The sequence below is a fragment of the Protopterus annectens genome, chromosome 2.part1 (genome assembly GCF_019279795.1).
Source record: "Protopterus annectens isolate FY-2018-M chromosome 2.part1, PAN1.0, whole genome shotgun sequence".
NCBI classification, from domain to species: domain Eukaryota; kingdom Metazoa; phylum Chordata; order Ceratodontiformes; family Protopteridae; genus Protopterus; species Protopterus annectens.
Window position 1 is genome coordinate 1137660524 of NC_056729.1, and position 25000 is coordinate 1137685523.

The following is a 25000-nucleotide window of genomic DNA, read 5'->3' on the forward strand; positions in this document are numbered from 1 at the left end:
CTAGCACATCCTTGATATTATGTCCAAGGTAGCTGTGTGCTGAACGTAATATATTACTCATACCTAGCAACTGTACATATTGTAATAGACTGTACAGGGTTTTGCATCATATGTATGGTACATTTTACATAGCATTGTGATTTTTTGCTACATCAGTGGCAAATCATTATAGACTGATATTAGGAATTGATGATAGACATTTGAGTTGCTGACTCCATACACACCAGGGAACACATGCTACTGCATGACCTGTTATTCTCTGCACTTTCTACATTTGTCTGGTGACTAGTTAATCCTTCTCCTTATATTTGATCCTTTGTCCCACTCCTGTTCATGGCTTTGTCCATGTTTCTTGCTCTAAGTGGTTGTAGGTATGCTGCGACTGGGGTACATGATATAACACCACACACAGAGTTACAGTCTTCACACCTCTGACTGTACGTGTTTTGCAGGATGTACAGCATTCCACCCCATATGTCTGCTCTCTTCCTCAGACAGTTGTGCTTTTCCTGGTAATATACTACTAAATGGTGCCCACTGAATTGTTGTCCATACTGACACAGTTAAGTGATGACCTTTACATCCTTTTGCTACTCTGACATGTTGCAGCCTGCTGTTATACTAGCCATCTTCTCAGTTACTCAGAGGATTTATAATGCCTGTAGGTTTGGCCCTCTGTCCCTCCATTGTCTCTGGCTTTGTCCAGCTTTCTTGCAGTAACAGATTGTGACATATTGAGAGTGTGTGGGTCTTGTAACATAGGAGTACCTCACATGCATTGTAGGTGCAGCCAGCTTCAAACCATGAACACCATCAATCATGCTAATGTACTTAGCCCACTGAACCACAACCACCACCAGAAAGTGAGTTTAAATTCCTCACACTTTGACCCCTGCATATTGTGGACAACAGGACATGTAGCCAAGGTGTCTGGGATAGCCCTGGGAGTGTGTGATCTGCTGATATATCCTTGCAAATATATACTGTGGTACTGCAGGTGTATGTGAACATTGATGTGTTTGGGGTAGGGGACTTTAGCATTGTGAGTCATGCATCTGTCCTATGACCCCACTGTTTGGCACTTCCCTTACATACTGCCGTGGGTTTTGCTGCCATGTGGACTATCACATATTATGGGGCTGTCACTACTGGACAGAGAACCTATTGCCCACACAGCTGTTTGTTCTCTGTAAGTAGCCCAGTTGCCACTCTATTCCCTTGCATAAATGCAGCAGGTCCATACATATGCAACCATAGTCTAGAACTCAATACATTTGCTGTAAAGGAGAGTGACTTACCTTGTGCACTCAGCAGTTGTGATACCAGTTTTCCAGGGCTGACTCTGTCTGATGTATGCAGTACACAGCCAATACATGGTAAGGTACAGGGTGTGTGATGTGGCAGGCATCCTTTTTACTATGTAATCCGAGTCGGAAAAAGGTTTCAGTCCCTAGGATCCTAGGTTGTCAGTGCATGTGCTATGTGTTGCCTCTTAAACAAGGCCTGGCCATACTGGGCACACCTACATCTGCCTACAGGGACAGTCTCAGGGAGTTCCTCCTCCGAGTCCCCCAGTGAGTGTAGCTGTGGGGACCTTGACACTGGTAGGGGCTGTGTGTCTCTTCCCTGTGATGATCCTGCTGCAGCTGTTTCCCAAGGATCATATTGTATAGCATAGCACATACTGTGAACATCTGTGCACATTTGGCTGAAGAGTACTGCAGGGCTCCACCAGATATATTGAGGCACTGGAACCATGACTTGAGCAGACCAAACACATGGTCTATGATGTTCCTAGTTCGTGCATTTGCCTCATTATGGCATTCTTTGGTAGGTGCGTGTGCATTTCTGATGGATGTCATTATCTACAGTTCCAGTGCATAGCCAGCTTCCCCCACTAGATGGCCATATGGGATGTCCCCCTTGGCAAACATCTGGTACAGCTGTGATGCCTGCTAGATACATGAGTCATAATAACCGCCATGGTTGTCAGCACACACATTCATGATGATGCCCTGGGCAATGCGCATGACTTGGCAGTTGATGGAGTGATACCACTTGCAGTTGACGTAGACTCTACCCTCTTCACTGGGCAGTGCTTTAATGTGTACATGAGTACAGTCTATGGCACCCAATACTTCAGGATAGTGTGCTACATGGTAGAAGAGATGCATACTGCTAGCCCTCTCCTCAGGTGTGTGGGGTAAATAAATGTGCTCACTGGCATGTGTTTGTATGGCAGCCAGGAACTGATGGAGTACCCTGGATGCAAATGCCTGTGAGACCCCCCCATCTTGTCCCCAGTTGGTCTTTAAAAAGTACCTGTACCTATTATGCTAAGGCCTACACATACCTTTGTTTTCACTGGGATGGGTTCCCCTCTGTTGGCTCTGGGTCTGAGTTGAGGGTGGCAGAGCTCGGTGAGTTCTTCTAGCATGTCCCGGTCCACCTTGTAGTGCTCTACAGTCTTCAGCTCATGTAGCTCCTGGATGTTTACTGCGGACCTGAACACTCTTCTCCTTCGCAGTCTAGGCCTATTGTCAGTGGCAGCATCAGCAATGACCTCAGCTTCTAACACATACAGATGTAGCAGAGCAGCAGCCTCCACTAGCATTCTGTCAGTTAAAATTCTCAAGTCTGTACTCCAATGATGCAGAGTGTGGGGGGGGATCAGACTGTATGGTGTATGCCTACTTTATAGTGGTCTGCTGCAGATGCAGCCTGTATGATTGGCTTAATATAATATATTCTACCTGCCAGGTACATCATTGAGGGGTTTAAATGGGTAAGTGGAACATGGGTTATCAGTATTTTCTACATGATTGGCTTTCCTAGGCAATTTCCTTTTTTTTCAAACTGCCTTCACTGCTAAGCACTGCAGCACGGCATGGAAACCCATGGCACAGGTATAAACACTGCTCAGCAGTCTGGACACACCCCCTATGTACAGGCACGCTTAGCATAACTCAAACCAGCTAAAACACATGCCCCGTACCTAAACAAAGCTTAGCAACACTGGACACATACCCCTGCTTAGCTGGGAGATGCACCACACAAACAGGCAACTCTGAGCTCCAATCAGCATAAACATATAGTGATACACCCCTTTTGTTGTCAGCTAGCTCTTCTGTGGACACCAACATGGTTCTGGTGCTTCACAGATTTTATCAGTGGACACAATAGATCATTTTTGCTATTCAGTAACCCCAGCTCATTTGTATACAGATCCATGCACACAACCTGGATACTTCACTATTCCAGGGCCTGCCTCCTTAGCAACCACTGAAATCTACCATTGTCCATACTTCATGCTGGGCCCTATAATGTATTATCCTTACATAGTTCTTATTTTTACTTTTTATACTTTTAATACATATTTTTTGCATAATGGCATGTTTGCGCATTGCTGCACACTGCACAAATGTAATATGACTATTAAAAAATATTTATTACATTATTTTGCATGATGTTTTGGATATACAGGGCATCATTTTGCACATAACTATGCCCATTGTGCAATTTCTGACCTTCTAAATGAGCTTTTACAGCCCCTGTTCCATTTTTATTTTTTGTACATGGATATTTTCCATATACAGTTTGGGACACCAACACTGGGTCTGCAGGATTGCAAATGTGCTTGCTGGATCACTCCAGCACCCTCATTTGCATGCAATTCACCTGCTTATGAGGTGATTTGCATGCCACGGACATCTCCATGTCTGTACATTCGTGCACACTCCTCTGTTCTGTTTACTGGATTGCACTGCAGTTTACTTTCATGTAAGCTCCGTGCCACTATGCCTACATGAAAAATCACTGTCTGTAGGCTTTATTGAATTCCCACTTTAGAGTTTTGCATCTTTCAGAATAAGTGATGAACTGTGAGTGTTCATTTTGTAAATATCCATTGAACTGACTTCAGTACCACTAATTGGTGCCTATTAAATTAGCAATATGTGTTACTGTAATCTAAAACAGGTCAGATGCACATGTTATGTACATTAACCAGTCTTTATTCTTCTCATATAGATAAAGATCTAAACACATCTCATTAATAATAGTAATATGTGTTTTTATAATATTGATATAAGATAAATAAAATAAAGATGATATGTAATACTCAGATCCTTAGAGAAGTCAGTTTCAGATAAAATTGCATTACTTAAAAATAAATTTGGTCTTATTCCAGTGTTGCCAAAATATATTATTTCACACTTATTATGCCTGAATGTCAGTCCTAAATTGCCCAAGAAGAAGACTGTCCAAGAAATTCAGATTTAGATTATGAGGACCCATTCTTATCAGTTATAAATGCAAAATCTAAACAATCATTGGCATATTTAGTTTGCCAACACTGATTGCTTTTAGGACTAATTGAATATGTTAAACTAAAAAGAAGGGGGCCACACACACAGAGCCCTGTGATACTCCTGACAATACAGGGAGAAAGCTAGAGTGACACCTTTTGACGGCTACTCATTGAGGACAACCAAACAACCTAAGAATAATCCAATTGATTAAAAAAGGATTATAATTATAATTCTTTAATCTATCGATTATTGAACTATGTATCCATGTAGATAACACCAAATATTAATAAATACTCAAGACAAAACCCATATTAATACAACTCAATATATCCGTTATGATTTGTAGAGTCAGAAAGTATATTTTGTAGAACTCTTTCATAGCACTTACATAAAACAGATGTAAGACTTATAGGTCTATAATTTCACAAGCCCCTTTTGTCTCCCTTTTTATACATGGGTGAAATACATTATTTTTTTCCAAATGGAAGGTACAATGCCTTACTTAGCAAAGTATTAAAGATTGTATGCAACACTGGAAAAAAAAGTACTTCTCAAACCATGAATCGTCATCTTTGGAATACAATCTGGAACCACAGATGTTTTATTTCCTAACTTTTTTAATACTTTAAAATTAATGCATTACTTATTGCAGGACAATTCTTATTAGTTGTAGAAACCAAGGCCTAATTAACCATTATACACCTAGATTATGGTAAGTCAGAAACAAAATTATTAAACTCATCAGCAATTCCATAAGGATCAGGTGTCAGTTCCCCCTCTAAAAATTGATGAAATAGAATCAGTACTCCTTGTAACATAATTAATATATTTATAAAACATTTTTATTACCTATTGTGGATGATACATAGTTTTCATATTCAAGCGTTTTACTATTTAATAAACATTTATTTTTTTGGCAATAAAATTTAATCTAGATTTAAGATGTGGACTAGCTTTTTCCTCTTCTTTCTTTTGTATATTTGATGCAGCCCTGTCCCACCAGTAAAGAAATTTGCAAGTTTCATATGCCTTATTTCAAGTTACTAAATTCATAACTTTAATCAGAATAGATTTCAGGATAGAATGGCCTTCATTTTCTCAGTACTTCATAACAATGACAAGTCAATTATGTTTATATTTATACCCATAAAGTCAATCTTATGATACTGATATCTCCTAATAACTCTTAATCATAAAATAGGAACCAATAAAATATGAACCGTTATTAAATGGTCACAATTACATAATGGTGGACCCACAATTATTTCCTCAACTTGTAAGGGTTTGTTTGTCACAAAGAGATCTAGTATCTGACTACTTCTAGTAAGAGTAAAAATTAATTGAGTCATATCAAATTGAAGTAAATTCGCCAGAATATCAATTTATATTTGGATAATTCAACTTACCAAGTAGGACATCAACACTATGCTCTAAGTGCAATTCTTTACAAGTGTTAGTGTCCATGGAAGCTTTTCTATAAGGACAAATAAATCTTAATGTATTTGATCCAGAAAAGGAATGTATATCAATAAAACTGATCTCTAAGTCAGTTTTAAGTTCATTTAGTCTGTAAGCGTAACCATCTTTTAAAATAATTATAACTCCACCTCCATGTATATATGTTCTAAGAGATTCCATCACTTGAACGCAACATTATTTAGATTAGACGGATATCTAGCCACATTAGCCACATATTATAAAACTAGAAATGTTTAAGAAAACACCCAGTCCTGTTAAGAAATGCTCTACACAGCACTAGTCATCCTTGAATATCACCAGATGGCATTACCCTTCTATAGCTTCAAGATATTCTAATGAAAAATTCAAGATGAGAATCGGGGATGACCAGTTATATATTGTTCATTACATTACTTAATACCAAGTAGAGTAAGACAATAATATTATCCCACTTTTAGATACCTGTAAGAGAAAGTAAAATGTGTATATTTTGACTTAACATAAAATAACAGTCATGTCACTTTTTGTGAAAAAACATTATATTGGATCTTATTTCATGACAACATACTGAAGAAAGGACTCATATACACACACACATATATATATATATATATATATATATATATATATATATACACACACACACACACACACACACACACACACACACACACACACATATATATATATATATATATATATATATATATATATATATATATAGATATATTGATTTGGTAAAAGTGAAAAATGGCAAATGTACATGTTTGCTGTAAAGTCAGTCACAAAACCAGAGTAAACAAATGGCTATATACAGTGAATATAAAAAGTTGGCACACCCCTGTTAAAATGCCAGGTTTTTGTGATATAAAAAAATGAGACCACAATAAATCATTTCAAAACTTTTCCTACCTTTAATGTGACCTATAACCTGTACAATTCAATTGCAAAACAAACAAATCAGTTAGGGGAAAAAAACATAAAAAATAAAAAAACGTACAATACGTTGGTTGCATGAGGGTGCACACCCTTAAACTAATACTTTGTTGTGTGTGCACACCTTTAAACTAATACTTTGTTGAAGAACCTTTTGATTTAATTACAGCATTCAGTCTTCTTGGTACATACCTGCCATCAATTAAAGAGACTCTGATTAACCCCAAATAAAGTTCAACTGTCCTAGTAGGATTTTCCTGACATTTACTTAGTTGCCTGCTACAGCAAAAGCTATGGTTCACAGAGAACTTACAAAGCATCAGAAGGATCTCATTGTTGAAAGGTATCAGCCAGGAGAAGGGTACAAAAAAATTTCCACAGCATTGGATATGCCATGGAACACAGTGAAGACAGTCATCAAAAAGTGGAGAAAATATGGGACAACAGTGACGTTGCAAAGAACTGGATGTCCCTCCAAAATTGATGAAAAGACAAGACAAAAACTGGTCAGGGAGGCTGCCATGAGACCTACAGCAACACCAAAGGAGCTGCAGGAATTTATGGCAAGTACTAGTTGTGGACTACATGTAACAACAATCTCCCGTATTCTCCATATGTCTGGACTATGGGGTAGGGTTGCAAGACAGAAGCCTTTTCTTACACAAAAAAACATCCAGGCCCAGCTAAAATTTGCAAAACAATATATCAAGTCTCCAAAAAGCATGTGGGAAAATGTGTTATGGTCTGATGAGACCAAGGTTGAACATTTTGGCCACAATTCCAAAAGGTACATTTGACGCAAAAACAACACTTCACATCACCAAAAGAATACCATCCCCACAATGAAGCATGGTGGTGGTAGTATCATGCTTTGTTTGTGCTTTTCTTCAGCTGGAACTGGGGCTTTAGTCAAGGTGGAGGGAATTATGAAGAGTTCCAAATACCAGTCTCTTTTGGCCCAAAATCTTCTGGCATCTGCTAGAAGGCTGACGATGAAAAGGAATTTCACCTTTCAAAGCTACTATGACCCCAAACATACATCACAATCAACAAAAGAATAGTGTCACCAGAGGAAAATTAAAGTTTTGGAATGGCACAGCCAGAGTCCAGACCTAAATCCAATAGAAAATCTGTGGGATGACCTGAAGAAGGCTGTGCACAATAGATGCCCTCGCAATCTGACAGATTTGTAGCACTTGCAAGGAAGAGTGGGCAAATATTGTCAAGTCAAGATGTGCTGTGCTGATAGACTTCTACACAAGAAGACTGAATGCTGTAATTAAATCAAAAGGTGCTTCAACAAAATATTAGTTTAAGGGATTGCACACACAACAAAGTATTAGTTTAAGGGTATGTACACTTATGCAACCAGCGTATTGTACGTTTTTTATTTTTTATATTTTTACCCTAACAGATTTGTTTGTTTTGCAATTGAATTGTACAGGTTATAAGTCACATTAAAGGTGGGAAAAGTTTTGAAATTATTTATTTATTGTGGTCTCATTTTTTTATATCACAAAAACCTGGAATTTTAACAGGCGTGTGTAAATGTTTTATATTCACTGTAAGGTTACAGGTGGTAGCAAGATATGTGGCACCACATCTGTTAAACCATTTGCCATATTATAACAAATTTCTCAGAATAATATTCTGACCCTCAACCGCAGAATATATTTAACTGGTGATTCTGGGGCGAAACACCCATCCACATCTTTATATTCATATAATGTACTTTACTGCATATGAGTCTAAGTGTTGGAGGGGCTGTAATGATACCAATGGCAAAAATGTGTCTATTCTTGAGCAATCTGCAGGATTATGTTCTTCATATTGATCAGAAGTATATACCAGCAATACTTTCAATCAAAATACTTTATAATGTAAATGATAAACTATAACAGAAAATATATACAAATCCCCATATTTGGTACTTTTTTGATATCTTGTTACATTTTTGCATATGTAACAACAACAAGCTTCTCTTCCATCCTTCATGATTTCAGTGTAGGCGAATGCCAGATTTAACCTTACAATTTTACCTGCATGAAATTCTGGCATTTCAGCTACAACAAGCCCTAACTGAACAAACAAATGGTGACATTTGTATGAATTACATTTGTGATTTAATAGCAATGTGATAAAGATATGTTCTCCAGCAATTTTGTAGTGTATCCATTAAGCAGAACTGAGCACAAGACCGCCAATGAAAACTAAATGCAATGTAAAATATCATCATATCATAGTGAAAACCTTTGGATCCATGCGTTTGGTAGCTATGAAAACAAACTATATGCCAGTCATTCCAGATTTCATTAAAATTTTCAGGCAGTATTAACAATATATTCTGCTACAAAACATGTACATGAGATTGTTATTCTACCCATAATAATTTCAATGCAGTTCAATGATAGCTGCTTCAAATAATGGTGTTACTGTCAGGACATCTTACAACTAATTTTATAGGATCATAGAATCACAGGCGGTTACTAAGCTAACAGACCCAGGGCCCTTACAAGCCTAGCCAAGTTCAACCCATGTTCCCAGAGGTGTCTGGATGAAGCAGACACTAAAATCAGTACATATTGCCCCTCCCCAAGAGGGACTCAGGTGGAATCCCCAGGGTGAATTTCTGGTTACCCATCCAATCATCCAAATTACACTTAAATAGGGTCAATGTGGGGCTTTTTAACATGAATAGGAAGCTTGTTCCAAAGGTGGTGCAACCTCTGTGAGACAAATCTGTCTCTCCAGCAAGTTCTGTTGATGTCACATACCAGGTTAAGGTCCTTTGAGCGAGTGACCCATGTGCCATTTGACTTGCAAATGTGCATCATTTCTATTAAAGCTGGGTCAGAGATTGATCTATATGCAAGGCACAGGTTGCCAGTGAGCAGTCTGTATGACACAGAATAAAGTGACAATAATTTTAGTCTGTCCGCCTAAAACAGATCTTGAAGATCCTGAATTTTCTTTATAAGAAACCTTTGTGGTCTCTCCAATTGCTGCAGGTGTTTCAAAAGGAACATACCAAAGGGAGCATTGCACTCTGTTATTGGACAGATGTGGGAAGAGTACAGGGGTGTTATAACCTTTTTGTTTTCTAGAAGCAGTGCCCTTACTTATGAGATGAGCAATATAAAATGCCCTTTCTTACCACTGTGGAGACATGGTGATCAAAGTTAAGGTTGCTGTCAACCTGTGTCCCCAGATCTGTCACCAGTGACTGTGTGTTTAGGGTATTGCTAGTAATGTGGTAGTTTACAGGAACATCATCCTTGCAGAAGGGGATGATAACACATTTTTTGCATTAAGTTTAAGATCATGACTTTGGCACCAGTCATTAGTCTGCATAAGACCTTCTTGCAGGATATTGACATTGCTATGGGTTACAATGATCACTCCCAGTTTGCAGTCATCAGCAACTTTGTCAGCCACAGTCCTTTAGTTTAAGCCTGTATTTTAGAGAAGTAGATTCCAAACAGTAGGGGTCCCAGAACTAATCCCTGTGGAACACTACTGCTTACGGGTCTGCTGGATGAGGTGGAGTCCCCTATTTTGACCACATGAGTTCTATCAGTGAGCCAGTTTGCAACCTATCTGACAAAATATGGGTTGATACCCATCTGGGTGAGTTTATCAATGATGCCTGAGTGGGGGATTGTGTCAAAGGTCTTGGTTAAGTCTAGGTAGGCTGTATGCACAGATTTGCTCTCATGTTGGACTTTGGTAACTATCTTGAAGAAGTCCACCAAGTTTAACAGCCATGATCTCCCCTTTACAAAGCCAAACTGGGTAGGGTTGTGCATTTGGAAATTTTCTATATCTTTGTTAATAAGTTTCATGATGATTCATTCCATGGCCTTGCAGATACAGCTGGGCAGGCTAATGGGTCTATAGTTCCCAGGGTCTGTGGATGCAGCCCTTTGTGCAAAGGGGTGACAGTAGCTGGTTTCCATTCTGCTTAGATGAAGCCAGTGCTTAGTGATTGAAAAGTATACCCAATGTTGATGCTAATCCCTGTTTTAACCCATGTAGAACACATTTATTATTGAAATATATATGCTGTTTACTTTTAATATAATGCCAGATGAGTAAATTCACATTGTGGGTCCGTCCATATTTTGCATAAAGAAATGAAGTCATATGTTTCAGTTCCAATGGAACATAAGTCTAATGCAAAACACCAGACAATGACAGTGAAGGTGTATGACTGTTTTCTTTTGGTATCTATTTGCAAAGAGCTCCATGTCCACTTTGAGATATCATTGCAAACTGCTCAAACTGCATAGACAAGGTATTTAGCCACAGAAGACACCTAAAACTGCTATTTTACCTTAAGAATTTCAATGCAACTGAACTTACACAACTTCATCTGCTTCAAAACATGGCACTTGAATCATGACATGTTACAAATGAAAAAAACATTCTGTTTGAACATTGCTCTTTTCTATGCCATGAGAAGAAGCCAAATGTGACACCTCCATGAAAACCAGTTGTTGTGCAAAATGTCAGACTGTAACAGTGAAAGCATTTGAACTCTGCTTGCATGGTCTGTCCTCCATTAAGATTTCATTATGAAACTGGCAGGCAGTAACAAGTGTATGATCAGCTATAACATTTAACCAGGGATGTTATTATAACTGAGATACTTGAGGAATTCCAGTATAGCTCAAGAATGTATTTGAGATCAACACTTTTAACTGCTTCAAAGCATGACATGTGTGATAAAACAGGTTACAAGTGAAAAAGAAGTCATGTTATATATAGGATATTTACTTGTGATGTAAAGGAATTTTTTTTTAAACTGTGTTCTAGAATAGTACTATATAATGAATCCTGAGAAGTTAAATGCAATAGCACTATGTATAAAATGCTACACATGAGTTTCACTTTAAGGTTTCATTATTAACCTTCCAGGTATTTTGATTTTCACCTAAATGTATGTCTAAGATTGCTCTTTACACTTAGGAATTTCAGTGCAGCTCAACACTGATTTGAACTCCATTAATTTAGCTGCTTCAGGCTATTGCATTTGAACAATAACATGTTTCTGTTACCCACCCTGGAAGAAGTATAAACATCATTAAGGAAAATGAAGTCAGAAAAGCAGCAGGCTCAGATAAGGTCTTGGCAGATATGGTCAAAATGTTGGGTGCCATAGAAGCAAGAAATAACTCCTGAGGATACTCGGCAGTTTAGAAAGAAAGGTGCATCCCTGATGGCTGGAAAATATGTATTTGAATGCCAATATTCAAGGAAAAAAAGGGGACATTCACAGCCGTGGGCAGTTTAGGGGAATCAAACTCATTCAACATTACATGAAAGTGTCAGAGAAGGTGACTGATAAATGGATACACAGTGTAGTTGAAAGTAAGGTGGGAGATGAACAGTTCTGATTGAGATCATGATGCAGCATAACTGCCCAGATTTTTGCAGTAACACAGATAGTGGAGAATAATCTGTAAAGAAAAAAAATCACCAACTTGGCAAGATCTCAAGAAAAAACTGTTTGGGTACTCCTGGGATAGTCTGAATATCACAGCTCTCTCTGTTCTGAGTCAGGCAGAAATAAGAACTGATTAATTAAGGACTCATTCATAAGACAGAAGAGGTCACTTAAGGTTAATCACTTGTTAACAGAGGGGGTGGAGCTAGGAACTAAAATTTCTATTTAAGGAGTAAACTAAAACATTTCAGAGCTTTACCAGAAAGGCTCATCCAGACTCTGCTACACTTTGCTGTGAAGGAAAGGTTAGTTTGCTGTTATTTTTTGTATTTCTGTATTGCCTTTCTATATTTTGAATACTGTAGTTTGTTTTCTTTACCTTGTGTTTTGCTTGCATTCTGTTTTAACAGCATATTAAAACTTCAAAAGAGACCACAGCTCTCTGTTCTGAGTCAGGCAGAAATAAGAACTGATTAATTAAGGACTCATTCATAAGACAGAAGAGGTCACTTAAGGTTAATCACTTGTTAACAGAGGGGTGGAGCTAGGAACTAAAATTTCTATTTAAGGAGTAAACTAAAACATTTCAGAGCTTTACCAGAAAGGCTCATCCAGACTCTGCTACACTTTGCTGTGAAGGAAAGGTTAGTTTGCTGTTATTTTTTGTATTTCTGTATTGCCTTTCTATATTTTGAATACTGTAGTTTGTTTTCTTTACCTTGTGTTTTGCTTGCATTCTGTTTTAACAGCATATTAAAACTTCAAAAGAGACCACAGCTCTCTCTGTTCTGAGTCAGGCAGAATTTTTTCCATCCCTCCCACCCATTTAAGTTGTCTTGTTAAATACCACTGTCTTTCTAGTTGCCCGCCTCTTATGTTAATCTGACCATATATCTCATTTCTCTCTACTTTCACTGTCTTATGTGAGTAATCACAAAACCATCACTTTTGAAATCCCACCCCTTCAATTCTTTAAATTTATTGGCCATCCTACAGTATTTCATAGTACCAAAATACAAAAGTAACCACCCCTTTCAGTCCATCTTGCTGTTTTAAAAATAGTAACTCTCCACTAAACCTTAACTTTTTAAACAGGTAAAACTCAAGTTACCTACTTTCATATCTAACTTCTCTAGTGCACACTGCAGAGTGCATTCTTTTCAATCTTAACTTTAAGCATCCCTGTTACTAGCGCTTTCTCTAATACCTAAAAAGATCATCTCTACTTGACTCCAAGTAGACTTTTCTCTATCTGTTAAACCTAGCACTTGCTCCTACAGTACTTATTACCTTGATACGGCACTCTTATAGATAGCACCCCAAAAGGCAAACCCCATTTCTCGGTCACCCACGTCCCCGGAATCTCTTTTAAAGTTTTTGTCTAGTCCTTCTAGCATGTCGAGGATCAGTTGCTAGTGTCCTCTCCTGCTCAGCTGGTGAACCTGGGAATATTGAGGCAATGTTACAATTGCCTCATGTACACAGACAACCCTCTCCTCCTCCCACAAAACACAAATACATGCGAGAGATGCAACTATACGGCCAAACTGGAGGCTGAGCTCTCTCAACATAGGACTGGCAAGACCAGTCAGGAGGAGAAAGTTACCACACACACTATAGACCCAGTCTCACATAGTACCATCACAACCTCAAATCATACACATAAACACACAAAGACATACTCGGCTCTGATCAAAAATCTACCAAAACAGCAGAGGCCACCAAAGCAGACACCCAAACAACCACCACCTCAGAACACAACACCTGCAACACATAGACCTCACAGTCAGAGTGTCAAACAGTCACAGCCCTTAATGCCAAACACAATGCCAGACACACTAGTCATTGGTGACTCCATAGTCAGACACACTGACGTCCCGCCACCAGACTGAGTAAGGAGAAGGTCACAGTAAGCTGCCTGTCGGGCGCTAGAATCCGCCACATAACGCAAGCACTCGGGTCTCTCAACAGCAGGTACAAATATGACTCAGTCATTGTCCACGCTGGTGTAAACGACCTGAGACGCACCTCCTTGGACTACATGAAAAGAGACATTGAGGAGCTCTCTGATTATGTAGCCCAGGCAGGTATGACCCTGACCTTGAGCAGTATCCTACCTTCACCAAGAATGATGCCACAATACAGAGATAAGATGATCAGCTTTAACAATTGGCTTAAACTCTGGTGTCATTCAAAGGGGATCCAATGTCTGTCTGCCTGGGATGACATGCTGGACAAGCCACGCTGCCGCAAGGGACGGCTTGCACCTGTCACCCTGGGATTCCAGATATTGGCAAAGGCTCTTGCCACCCCATAGTGCCTTTTTAGGCAAGGCTCAAATTCTAAACCTACCACCCTAGAACACAAAAAGGAAAAAAACTAAGGGTAATGCTGCTCAATGCCAGAAGTCTAAATCTCAAAATGCACGCACTCGAGGCCCTTCTCAGTATGGAGAACATCGATGTCTGTGCAGTGACAGAAACCTGGTTCAAGGCTCCTGAGAGCACCCCAGCACTATCAGGTTTTACCTCTTATCATGCGTTCGCGCCCCAAAATCCGGACAATACCAAGAAAGGAGGGGGGGTATCCATATTCATCAAGGACACCCACACCTCAAGACTGGTGGCAACGCACGATGCATCGGAGACCATCCAGATGCAATTAACCATAGGCAAGACTGCTCTGCAAATTGTAGCATGTTACAGGCCACCCTCACAAACTCAGGAACCTCACATGGCCTTCCTGAAAACACTAGAGGGGATAAATGTATCACCAAACACCATCGTACTAGGTGACTTCAATTACCCTAATATAGACTGGGAACACTACATAGGCCTAAACACCCTAGCCCAAAAGTTCCTGGAATTCATAAACTCAAATGCCATGGAACAACTTGTCACCATCCCCACAATAGGAGAAAACATACTTGATCTCATCATCACGAACATGGGAGCACAATGTTCAACACCGGAAGTATACCCCTCACTGATGAGATCAGATCACAAACTAATCTCGCTGGAGGTCCTCATCCCACCCCCACCTGAAATAAAAAAGACCACAGTAAAGAACTTCTCGAAAGCCGACTTCACACTTCTAAAGACTAGTGTGGTCTCCTTTACGGCCCCGAGCCGTGAAAACAGTACTCAAGCCGCTGAATCAATTACAAATGCCTTCTACCAGCACCTGCAGGACTGCATGGATAAGGCAATCCCAAGCAAAACAAAGACTCTTTGTACCAAAGGCAAGCGTCCAGTCTGGTGGACCCCAGCCATAAACAAACTCTACAACAAAAGGAGGAAGCTACTACAAGATAGAGCAAAATCCTTAAAAGGTAAGACACCCTTGATCACTATAAGTATAAAACTAAGAGCTCTCATAAAATCATCCAAAGCAAATTTTGAGAGAAAAATAGCTAAAGACTCAAAAGACAATCATAAGGCCTTCTTTAGCTATGTTAGAAACCTAGGAGGAAACTCCCAGATATGCTCAGAACTAGTTCAAAATGATGTGAAGATTACTGATCCTACAGACATTGCCAACATACTGGCTGACAAGATCAGTGCAAACTCCCCGCCCCGTCGCCCCGAAAAGGAGAGAAAACTATACCAAGCGATTGCAGCCGCCCAAAGATCTGCAACGCCCAAGTGAGAACTGCTCTCTCCAAAGCACAAAACACAGCATCCATGGGACCTGATGGTGTCCCCGGCTGTGTGCTCCAAGAACTCAACGAGGAATTAAACCCACAGCTAGGACAGCTGTTTAATCATAGTCTTACCTCTGGATACGTACCCAGGGAGTGGCGCACTGCAACTGTGGTCCCACTTCACAAAGGCGGTGGCTCCACCGACGCTCCAAGTTACGCCCATTAGCTTGACAAGCCTTATCTGCAAAGCCATGGAGAGGATCATAATGGACCTCATAAATAAAGACATAGGGAATTTGCAGACTTTGGATCCATCCCAGTTTGGCTTTGTCAAAGGCAGATCATGCCTTCTAAACTTGGTTGACTTTTTCGAAACAGTCACCAAAGCCATTGATGAGGGAAAGGCAGTCCATACAGCCTACCTCGATCTGGCGAAGGCCTCGATACAATACCCCACTCGGTATCATTGAAAAACTCATCAGCTTAAATGTTAACCCATACATCACAAGATGGGTTGCAAACTGGCTGAGTGACAGAACCCACAGGGTCAGAGTTGCTGGCGCCATGTCAGACTCAAAGCCTGTCACAAGTGGTGTACCACAGGGCTCAGTCCTGGGCCCACTCTTGTTTGGCATCTACTTTTCCAAGTACAAGCAAACACAGGAGGGTTATGGCTGACAAAGTTTGCAGATGACTGCAAACTGGGCACCATAGTAGAAAACACATCTGACACAGATATCCTTCAGAAGGGTCTCACAGAAACGGATAACTGGTGCCAGAGCCATGGCCTAAAGTTAAATGCCAAAAATGCATAGTCATACCCTTCGAAAAACAAGGTTACCCCTAGCTACCAAATAGGTGGCAATCCACTGAGCACAGAAGAAGTTATCAGGGACCTGGGGACCCAGGTTGATAGTAGTCTGTCATTTGACACCCATGTAGCTAAAGTAGTTAGAAAGACCTTCTACATTGCCCACCTTATCATGAAGGGATTCTCATCTAGATCAAGGGAGGTCATAGTCTCCCTATACTCATCACTCATCAGACCAATGATTGAGTACAATGCCCCATTCGGAATGTATCTGACCCGACACTTGCACCAGCTGGAGAGGCCACAAAAGTTCCTCACCAAAAGGATAAAGGGTCTCAAACATCTGTCCTATGCTGCCCAACTGAAAGAACTCCAGCTCTATTCAGTCGCTTACCGCTTGCTCAGAGGTGACCTTTGCCTAACATACAAGGCCATGTCAAACCCAGATTTGATGAATATGCTTCACCTCAAAAAATCTAGATCCGTCAGAGCCACAAGGGCGGGATACTTAAACCTCGACACGGCTATTAATAGGACGTGCTGGAGGGATAGATTCATCACCCAAAGACTCCCTATGCTGTGGAATAAAATCCTGGTATATGTGAGGCAGAGCACCTCGCTGGCCTTGTTCAAGAGAAATCTTGACCAATGGATGGGAGATCACAGATATACCCCAGGGATTACGTCAGTGTCACTGCTCGACAGAGGCACAGCAAAATAATGGGTATAGTTCCCCATACTAAAGGGGTGGCGTAAGCCACAAAACTATGGGCTAGGCTTGTAAATGCCCTCGGGCAGATAGCCTAGTATGAACCTATGAACCTATGAAGTCCTGGAAACACTGGTAATATTGTGTAGGCTATGTGCAAAGATACAATGGCACAAGTACAAACATAAATTCAACTCACAGATGAGTTCCCAGTGGCACTTCAACTCTAAGCCTACTGCTGTAGATACTGATGATGACTTGAGGGATGGTTAAGGAGTCTGAATGAGAAGAAGGTCAAGTCTAGAATCAGGGTGCTGCAGCCAACTGGCACAGAATGTCAAGGGTAGTGTGTGACAGAATAATGCTGAAAAGTAAAATGCACAAAACAGTTGCAGAATCAATACTTTTGATGGATGGTAGGATGAAGACTGTTGAATAGACAAAAAGAATGAGGACATCAGAGTGAAGCCAAAGTCACTACAATTGCATAGAACTTCAAAGAGAAGAGATTATAGTGGTTCAGGCACATCTGCAGTAAAGCAGAAGAAAATTTGGTGAAGAATATTTGGGACAGACAAGGAAAAAGGCAAGAGGAAATGTGGACATCATAAAAGAGATGGGTGGATTATCTGTTAGAAGACCTGCAATAGTCGGACATGACTGCCAAAGAAGGTAGCTGAGAAGGACTGAATTAAGAGAGCTGGTGACAGTTAACAGCCTGGCATACACCTATGAACATATGAATGTATGAACCTATGAACAACAGAATAATGTGCATTTAAAGTACATTTTGGGCTTACGGTGAAAGATTATGATTTAACATTTGTTTACTGGGAAAATCTGACTGGGACAGAGTCCATTTTCAGTGGAGGCTCATGGAGAAACACTATAGACACATGTCTTGGGAATGTAGGAAGAAAGCAGAGCACCCAGGAGAAACCCACATGAATGGAGGGAGGACATGCAGACTCCACACAGAAGGTACCCAGCCAAGAACTAAACCAGAAAACCTCTTGCTGTGAGGTGATAACACTAACCACTGCCCCACTGCACCATCCATGAGGGGTAAGGGATTAATAATGTGTGGGGATAAGTACAGGAAGGGCTTGCCTTCTTACAAAAATATTTAATTTTTTGTACTTTTTACCTTATTTTATATTTTTTATATATTTTATGTGCTGAAGTTTTTTTTTAATACATTTTACTTTTGTTTTGCCTTTACAGTTGAGTGCTGGTAGATTGAGACATAAGCAGTTTTGTATTACACCACATGTTACTCAGCTTTTGAAATGGAGGGAACTTTATTAAAAGCTGACATATTAGAAGCATTCCATCACTGGATAGCTCATGTCTATATGGCTCTGTTGGACCTTATATGATGTAAATCTACATAGTTCTGTACTGAACCATTTGGGTTAATGTCTGAGACTAAGTACATTTAACCAAAGGCTATAGGTATTGGGGATGCTGCTTGTTGACTTATAAAACTGCATTTGATTATATTGATGGTCTTTGGTGTATTGCCTGTTTTTGCATCTTTGAGTGTGATGTAGTTTAAATGTGCATACATACACATAACTTGTCCATGAAAAATCCTGATATCCTTCTTTATCTAGCTGCGCTTTTAGAGAAAAAGATGATATTTTGGGGGGAAATGACAGACCATGCAATGTCTTCAGCATAAATAAAAATGTTATACGAGCAATGTAATTCCACTTACTGATTGATTGGCAGTCTGTCAAGGATCTGTAGAATGTTATCAGTGTAATTTAATTATTTCACTGTCATTTATACAATTATGCAATAATACTGGTGGTTTAAAATTAGTAATAATTGCAATTTAACAGTAGTCTGTTTCTTTGAAATAGATTGTTGTAAATGGGGACTATCTGCATATACTAAGTAGTTGGTGCATGGCATTGTCCTGCATGCGGTAGCTATTTGCTCAGTGTGTTTTTTATAATCTTTATAATATATATTTACCATCTCAAAAGTGCTTACTCCTCTCTCTACTCTTCTTTTCTAGACCTAACACCACTCTAAGTATTCAACTGCTGTACCACCTTTAACATTCTTGTAAGAAAAGCGCAGTCCGGGTCTGAACTGTCTGCAAACAGCTACAGTTAACTTTGAAGTATGTGTCTACCTGTTTGAGCCAATATTCATTTTCCCCTGGAGAGCACTCTGCTTTGGTTGTGCCCCCCCCCCCACACACACACACACACACACACACACACACACACACACACACACACACACACACCTTCCACTTTCTCTTATTCCCTTCTGTTAGCAAATAGTATCCATAACTGATCAATACTGTGTGTTTGTAAATTTAAACTATGACCACAGTAGCCTACTGATACAAGGTTATTTTGTTTTTCCACCTGAGAAACTAAGAAATGACTTACAGTTTCAGAGCAGTCCTTGGTCAATTGTGATTGTTTCCAGACCCTCATACGAGCAACTAACAGGGTCTCTACCCACTTTGCTCCCCACCCTGCCCCCTATTCCCTCCCACCCCCGGTGGTCCCACCTTTATTGCACTCAAACCCCTCCCATCTTTCTAATAGCCAACCACAGCACTAACCCAACACTATCTCCTCCATCTTCCCACTACTATCACACCTCCTCAACTAACATGTACAACAAGCATACATTTCCTATGCTCACTGCATGCACTCTCCTTGCATATCTTACATCCTACCAAAGCTCAATCATTCCCCCATTCAACCACTACCACTGTACTACTACTCACACCACCATTCATTTCTCACCCACACTCAGCTCCCCTCCCAGCAGCTCAAGAACCATCCCTATGCACCCCCCACATATTCTGCCAACTATATTACTCAAACATAAAGCATCCCTACAACTTAACATAGTAACCCTCCCACCATACCTATTACCCACAGAGCACAATCATAAAGTTTCCCTTAAAAACAAACATATTCAAAAACTGAGAAAACTAATAATCTCATGCTTATCAAAACTAGCCCTAAGTGGAGACATCCACCCCAACCCTGGCCCTACCATCTCCAACCCCAATCTTCATAATCAGACTAGAAACCACAACCTCTCCCATATTACAGCCAATAGAAAGCCAAGTGACTTCCTTCTACTATGCCTAAATATTAGAAGTATATCCAACAAAGTCCATGAACTCCATGCCACCATAGACTTGAACTCCCCAAATATAGTCATCCTGACAGAAACCTGGCTAAAACCTCACATTACCAGTGAGCAAATACTCCCTACAGGTTACGGCATACTAAGAGTAGACCGCTAAACAAAAGGAGGCGGTGTAGCTATAATATTTAAACAGCATCTAAACATCCAGATCTTAAAATCATCAGCTCCACAAATAGGCAATGAAGAAATAATATATACCAACCTTAAAATTAACCAAAACAAAACCATCAACATAATTGGATGCTACTTCCCACCTGGCCAAAACATCCCTCCCCTAGAAAACCTCCTCAGCTGGTCTACCCACCATCTCCCCCAAGAAACTATCATCTTAGGTGATTTCAATATTGACTGACAATCCTGTTCTGGCAACCATGCAACCCATCATGTAAACCTTCATGGCTTCACCCAACTAGTCCAGTCACCAACCAGGATAAATAAAAACTCCACCAGGCACACTACCCTGGATTGGATACTAGTCAGTAAGAGCCCCCAGTCATATATAACAGGATGCTTATCAGATAGCCTCAGTGATCACTCCCCAACATTCCTACTCAAAGAATACCTATACCAAGCTAAACCTGTCATCTACCGTCAAATGCATAAAAAAATAAACTTTAACCCACTCACATTCATCTCATCCCTCAAAGAATGTAACTGGCATCCTCTAAAGTACCTCAGTCTAGATGACGCAGTTGAATTTTTTAATACTACCTTCCTGAACATCCTTATTTACCATGCCCCCATAAGATTCTCCAGAACCAAAGCACAACCCTCCCCGTGGCTACAGAAAACCACTAAGTCAGAAATGAAAAACAAGGATAAAGCCTGGGTGCACTGGCGCAAAACCAAAACCCCCTCAGCTAGACAGAAATTCCTAGAACTACGCAATAGAGTCAAAAAGCTAATAAAACAGGACAAATCCCAATACTACCAGTCTGCCCTAGACTCCTCACAACACAGCCCCAAACAATTCTGGTCCTCCATAAACTCCATCCTCCACCCAGGTAAAGTCAGTACCCCTCCTCCTAACATCCCTCACTCCTCAGAAAATATTGCTACCTCATTCAACACACACTTCACCCAAACCATACTATCACTAGCTAAACAACACAACCGCTCCTCCAACCCACACCTTCAACTAGTAATCTCACCACTGCCTTCTCTTTTTCTCCTGTAGCTACCTCCAACATAAAAAACTCTTAACTAAACTTAAACCCAGCAAATTAGCAGCAGACAGCCTCCCAAGTGAATACCTACAAATCGCAGCTGATGCTCTGGCCTACCCAGTATCCATCTTGATTAACCGATCTCTGTCAGAAAACTACGTTCCCACACTGTGGAAAGTATCACATATAATTCCCCTCCACAAAGGCGGACCCTCCACAGAACTAACCAATTACCGCCCCATAGCTATTCTCTCTCCACTCCCCAAAATACTAGAGAGATGCATACACTCTCAGGTCTCAGACTATCTCCTTACTAACAACCCCCTTTCCAGTACTCAGCATGGTTTCCGACCAAACCATAACACCACCACTGCCTTACTCTCCTTTACCAACACTATCCTTCAGCATAAAAACAATGGCTATCTCTCCTCTGCTACTTTCCTAGACCTATCTAAAGCATTTGACATGGTCCCACACAAACAACTTATCTCTGTCCTCAATAACCTATCCTTCTCACAATCGGTCACCAACTGGTTTCAGAGTTACCTGTCTGACCGCCAACAATCTGTTGTATGGCAGAATGACATATCTCCCCAACTACCTGTCTCCATAGGGGTTCCCCAAGGATCCATCCTTGGACCCCTACTCTTCTCTGTTTACACCAATAATCTAGCCTCTGCCACCAAACATGGCACACTCATAACACGCAGATGACTCGACCATCATCTGCTCTGCCCAGTCCCTACCAAAACTGCAAAAAGTCACACAGGAAGCCTTTTCCTCTGTTGAAACCTGGTTATCCGATGCCCGATTAATACTCAACCCAAACAAAACTAAACTACTCATCTTCCAACCCACCAAACATACTCAAAACAACTCTCACTTTAACATCACGGCAAAAGACACCACCACTATATACCCAACTGAACACACCAAATTGCTAGGAGTGGAAATAGACAATAAACTAAAATTTGACATTCACATATCCATGACTATAAAAAAAGTCCACAAAAAACTAGGAGCGTTATACAGAAATAAGCAATTTCTCACCAAAGCAGCAAAGATTTCAATAGCAAATTCCCACCTTATCTCCACCCTACTTTATGCCTCTCCAATATATGCCAACCTAAGGCAATGTGATCTAAACAAGCTAGAGACCTGCTACAACAAAATCGCCAAATTTGCCACAGGGGCATCCTACCGTAGTCACCACTGTCTCTCACTTGCTGAACTGGGCTGGCTTGAACTCCCTCACCTCCTTCAGTGGTATCAACTCTCACTCGCCCACAAACTAGTAAACCATCCACTAAATGTCCCATCCCTCCAGAATCTATTCCAACCCTAACGCACCACCAGACAACTAAGATCCAGCAGCAAAAATCACTTGCAGATCACTAAAGTCAATAACTCTGCCGGTGAAGCACTATTCTCTTGCGCCATAGCCAAATTATGGAACTCACTCCCACCCACAATTACCTCCGTACAATCATGCACCCACTTCAAAACTTTACTAAAAGTGCAACTAAAAACATGCTGGCTATGCCCTTGCAACTCCCACTCTAATATCATCCACCCCATCCAACCACTACCTTTCTTTCCACTCCACTAACTACCTTGATTATAGCAAGCTCAGATGCTCATAAGCCAGTACTTATTATACAGCACGAACCTCTTCTTCTTGTAACATTTGTTAATGTCTGGTATGCACTTCACAGATAAAGATTCTAGTTGTCTACTGATGTACTATGTTCTTCTTCTGTAAATATGTTGTAAGTAATTGCTATGTAAATTGTTAATCACTATGTAGTCCAATGTAAATACTGTCTGTTTATTTTAACTGTGGAGCTTTTCTCCCCGGGCCTCCGCTGAAAATGGACCTATGTCCAGTCGGACACTCCCGGCCAACAAATTTAAATAAATAAATAAATAATTGTATCCTAATTACAGAGATGTGTTAAGTGGACCCCAGCCCTGTTTAGAAATGGTATGATGGAAAATAATGTGTATACATTATTATTTGAGGATTTACTTACATTAGGAAGTTGCTAGTCTGTCTATATGTATATGCATATGTATATGTATACATCTGTACATCTTATTGACTGTGAGTTACATGCATAGTCCAATAGCAATCATCATTCTTTCTGTCCTTCAAACCGTATCTATCCATGCACCTTCAGATTCTACAGGTATATGTATTAACGGGTACAGTTTGTAATTTCAAAAACTCAAAACCTCGAAAATCAGAATCCTGACGTCCAGATGTTCGAAGTTTTGAAACCTCAAAAGTAAACAATGGAGATTGCTCTGCAGTGTGGAACGGTACCTTTACCATTCTCTTCACTGTAGTGCAATCTCGGAGTTGGTATATTTAAGTAGCAGGGGGGGAGGCACAGCCCCCCCCACTTGGGGGGTGCAGGGGGGTTCGCCCTCCGGCAGAAATGTGATGTCTAATGTTTTTTGTTTTAGTTTTTTTATATATTGTATTTCCAGATTTCAAAACCTCAAACGTGAATGTCAGGATTCTGATGCTCAAGATTTTGAATTTTCGAAATTACACAGTGGACCTGTATTAACATTACACTTATCAGAATGATTGAATTTTCAAAATTACATAGTGGACCTGTATTAACATTACACTTATCAGAATGATTGAATTTTCGAAATTACACAGTGGACCTGTATTAACATTACACTTATCAGAATGAATGAATTTTCGAAATTACACAGTGGACCTGTATTAACATTACACTTATCAGAATGACTGAATTTTCAAAATTACACAGTGGACCTGTATTAACATTACACTTATCAGAATGATAACAAACTCAAAGATCAGTGTCCATCTATTAAAACCTTCTGATTACACTGCCTCTTTGAGTTGCATGTGACTTCAAAGGATATATGTCGAGTGTCATCTCCCTTCAAAAATGTTCTAAATTTTGCTGTCTGATCCTTTTTAAATGCCTTGCCCTAATAATTCACACTGGATATGTCTGATTCCTCTTATGTTACACATACAGTTTTTTACCAATTTGTGCATGGCATAGCACAGGAATTGTAGCTACCCAAGTACACGGTGGGCTGACCAAATGCACGGAGAACAAGGCTCCATTTTAGAGTTTAAAGAATGCTGCATATTCCACTGGGCACCTAATATGTTACTGTAAGACAAAATGTCTAGTGCTGCTATAATGTGGGTCCTTTGATGAATTTCACTGTCTCCTAAGTGTCTTGTGTACTGTTGCAAGTATGATGTTCAGTGCTGCTATGCTGAGTCTCCTTATGTTAATAAATCAAACCCACATGCTTAACTATCTTGAACCATG